This window comes from Mustela nigripes, chromosome 9, assembly GCF_022355385.1.
Source record: "Mustela nigripes isolate SB6536 chromosome 9, MUSNIG.SB6536, whole genome shotgun sequence".
Classification (NCBI taxonomy): Eukaryota; Metazoa; Chordata; class Mammalia; order Carnivora; family Mustelidae; genus Mustela; species Mustela nigripes.
This window is the reverse complement of record NC_081565.1, coordinates 6,136,032-6,140,279: the sequence shown is the minus strand read 5'-3', so window position 1 is coordinate 6,140,279 and position 4,248 is coordinate 6,136,032.

The following is a 4,248-nucleotide window of genomic DNA, read 5'->3' as shown; positions in this document are numbered from 1 at the left end:
GGTTGTGAGATGGAGCTCTGCCCTCTGCCCCTCTCCCCCGCTGCTTGTGCTCTCTATCAAATAAATAAATAAATCTTTAAAAATACGGGCATGTCTGTGCTTCCTTGTATGTGCACAGAATATCTCAAGAAGGTGCCCGGGAAATGGGGTTACCGAGTGGGAGGGACCCGGGCCGGGTGGGGGCGGCTGGGAGGGGTTTGGGGCTTGTGCCTTTCCATGCTGTGCCCTACGCCTGCTCTAGCAAGCCAGTCGGAGATACAGGGGTATTTTTTTTTTTTTAAGATTTTATTTATTTGAGAAAGAGAGAGCATGAGCAGAGGCAGAGGGAGAGGCAGAGGCAGGCCCCCCGCTGGGCAGAGAGCCACTCAGGACTCCATCCCAGGACCTGGGGACCATGACCTGAACAGAGAGACAGATGCTTAACCGACTGAGCCACTCAGGCACCCCAGGGGTATTTTTTTTTTAAAGTCCTTTTGGAGCTTTGCTGGTCCCAATCTCCTGCCTGACATTGACCCAGCCCCGAGGGGGCTGCCCTAGGGGATCCGGGGACCCACGACAGGGATTTGGGGTCAGGACAAAGCCCACTCCTTGGCATCATCTCCCAGGATCTGCTTCTCTGCCCAGCCTCACTCTGCCCGGCCAGCTGGAACTTTCCACAAGCCTTCCAACCTGTGTTGGGGGTGGGGGTGGGGGAGTCGTGCCTTCAAGCCAGTGCACCTGCTGGTGGCTCTAACCTCCTCTTGCTGGGCAGTCTAGGTGGCCCCCAGGCACCATTTGCACAGTTTAATATCTGTGTCCAGGACCAGCCACACAATTAGCCAGGGTCCAGCTCAAAATGAAAATGCGAGGCCCCTTGTTTAAAATCAATTGACAATTTCCAGATGACACCAGAAGACCATTAAACAGGGTACAGGACGCTTCTCCTGTGGGGGTCACACATCTGGGAAGCCAGCCCCCTCTGTATCTCCCTCACCAAGACAGGGGCTCCCTGAGGTAGGAATACTGTCTCTCTTGTTCGTAGAGCCTGGTATGCTGTAGATGCTCAATTAACGTGTTCTGGGAAGGAAGGAAGGAAGGAAGGAAGGAAGGAAGGAAGGAAGGAAGGAAGGAAGGAAAAACAGGGGAGCTGAGGAGTGGCAGAGTTTATCAGCCACAGCCACCTGTGCACTGGGGCTACAGCCCTGCTCTCTGGGCTGGAGAAAATCTGAGCCAGCTTCCAGGAGGAGGAAAAAGCTCAGCCTCGGAGGAGGCGGCTGCCCTGTGTGCTCTTGGGACACCTGCCTGTGCTTTCCCCTATCAACGCACTTAATCACTGGTTTCTTCCCTGAAGCTCAGCTGTGTGACCCTGGGAGAGTGGCTTACCCTCTCTGTGCCCTGGTTTCTTTATCTGTAATATTGGGCTGGTGCAATGCCACGCTCGTCATAGAGCAGTGCCTTCCTTCCTGGGTAAGTAGGCTTTAAAACTAGCAGTCCTGGGCGCCTGGGTGGCTCAGTGGGTTAAATCCTCTGCCTTTAGCTCAGGTCATGATCCCAGGGTCCCAGGTCCGAGCCCCACATCGGTCTCCCTGCTCAGCGGGGAGTCTGTTTCCTCCTCTCTCTCTCTCTCTGCCTGCCTCTCTGTCTACTTGTGATCTCTGGCAAATAAATAAATAAAATCTTTAAAAAAAATTTAAAAATAAAACTGGCAGTCTTTAGATCCCATCAGCTTGTGGTACGAGCTCAGTAATGTCCGTCATGATTCCTCTGGGATTCCTAGCCGCATGCTCAGCTCATGTGGATTCCTGCTCACCCTAGTTAATATTACACAATGGCTGTGGCTGTTAGAAGTCACCCACGAGCCTGAGACGACCCAAGAAGGCATCGTTCCCTGGAGAACACAGTCTGGGTGCTCAAGGTGGCTGGAAAGTGCCTGGGCTGACAGGTTCCTGTAGGAAGATACTTTTGGGGGATTTGCCAGGGCGCTGCAGCCAGGAGAGCTGGAAGTCTGCCCAGAGCCCAGTGGGGGGCTCCCTGGGAGCTTGGGGGTGTCACCGCAGTCCCCAGAGCTGCCAGGTGCAGACAATAAACCAGGGAAATCCTGGTGGGTGAGTCATTAGTGGTCCCCAAGGCCCCATGATGGGAGATGGTAGGCAGGCAGCTCCTGGCTACTACTTCTGGGGTCTCGGTGTCACCATGCACCATTCACCATTCTGGAACCATTCTGGGTTCCAGAGCCCAGCCTGGCAGGTCCAATCCCTGCTTCCAGGGACTGGACTCTGCCCAGCACCCAGCACCGGTCCCAGTGGGTCCCTGAGGCACAATGATCACCACCAGGGTCACCCCTGCTTCTTGAGGCTGTTTATTGGGGATGTCGAGGCTTACACAGGGCTGCTTGGAGGCGGCAGCATACACAGTCTCTGTGGAGGGCTTTGATGGCCTTCCACAGGAGCCCCTGGAAGGTGCAGACCATCTGTCACTTAGGACATATTTAGAAGAGAATGACAAAGGGACCCAAAGAGGCAGAAATGTTGGGGAGGGGAGGACACAGGCGGTGGATTTGGATAATGGCAGACAAAGGCAGAGGGACGGGGAGGAGGAGTGGGCAGCCCCTCTTGGCTGGGGGACACCAGCCTGTTCCTCTCTCTAGTCAACAGCCCTCCTGAGCCCCTTGCTCCAAATCCCCCAGGCAGCTGGGCTGCAAAAAAACGGTGCCAGTCACCAACCCCCTACCCTCACTTCCTGTTCCTCTGTCCAGGTCTCACCACGCCCCCACCTCCTGGCCTTGAGAGCCCAGATGTATCCCCGCCCATGCCGTAGGCAGTGGCTCAGGTCCCCTGTTCTGTGCTCCCAAAGCCCCAGGCCTCACACCATAGCACATGACACTCTGTCCTGGGATTGCCCCGTTGAGTCCCTGTCCCCCACCAGACGGTGGCCCCCTGGGAGCGGAGGTGGTCATTCTGGTGCCTGCTTGTGTGCCTCAGGCCCAGCATGTGCACAGCACAGGGTAGCTGCTGCCGCACAAGGAAAGTGGGCGAGTCGGTGAGGCAGCTTCTGCCCCCAGAGCTCCAACCCCCACCCCTGCGCCAAAGAAATCTCTCTCTCCCTGACTTTGCCCTGGTTCGCCCCATGCCCCTTGTGCTGGAGTATGGACCCAGGAAGGAAGGGTCCTCGAGATCGCCCCATTTTGCCCCCCGGGGGATGGGGGAGGAGGGAGCCCAGCCAGCACAGCTGTATGTTGGGGTCAGTCTCCAGACCCCCACTCTTAATCTGTGTGACCTTGAGATAGAGCTTAACCTCTACGGGCTTTGGTTTCCCTCGACAACAAATGGTTATACTAAGAGTAGCTTATGAGAAGAGCTGGAAAGGCTGAATGCTGGGGTGGGACACAGGGGGACCTAGTCTCAGCTCCAGCTCCCATGTCTGTGCCAGCGTGGGCAAATCTCCCTAACTTCTCTGGGCTTTGGAGTCCAGATCAGCAAGCAGGGCTCCGGAGAAGCTCTCCGGTGGAAGGAGTGGTGATTTTCTTGCCTCTCCATCACGTCCTTTTGCCCTGGGTAGGAAGTCATTCCTCCCTCCCTGTCCGGCACCAGCTAGACCCAGCCCCCACTACCCACACGGACCTGACCCAGGTCTCCACAGGGCCCAGGGCGGGGTCAGTGCTTCAGGGAAGGAGTGGGACCCAGGGATACGAATGCTCAGGGTGGAGACAGGAGCAGAAGAGCTGGGGTGGGCAGGGGTAGGGGGAGTACACCTGTCATGCCGCACCCCCTCATAGGGGGACGTTGGGGGTGAGGTGGGGTAGCGGAGGTTATGGGGGAACAGAAGCCACCAAGAAGTCACCACAACCACTTTCCTGGCCTTCCTGACAGGCTGACATGCTGTTGCCTGGAGCCCAGGAGGGGCTGGCCACCTGCCAGCCCTGAGTGGAAATGTACCAGTAAAAAACGGCCCCATTGGGACCCCTGGGGAGAGGACCCCGGGTGCTGTCAGGGAGGAGTGACAGCCTGAGAACCTGGGGACCGCTGGAAAGGGGTCCGTCCCCATGCAGCACTCCCTCCCACCTTCCTTGGTGCTCACCCATGTTCAAGGACCCTCGGTAGGCCCAGGGGCATGGCTGACCGACAGCCTCCGGGAAGACGACGGACAGGGAACGCGGGAGCGGGGTGGGGTCTGTTGGGGGATAACCTCCGCTGCCCCACCACTGGCTCTCCGTCCCCCTATCAGCGGGTGCGGCATGACAGGTGTACTCCCCCTACCCCTGCCCACCCC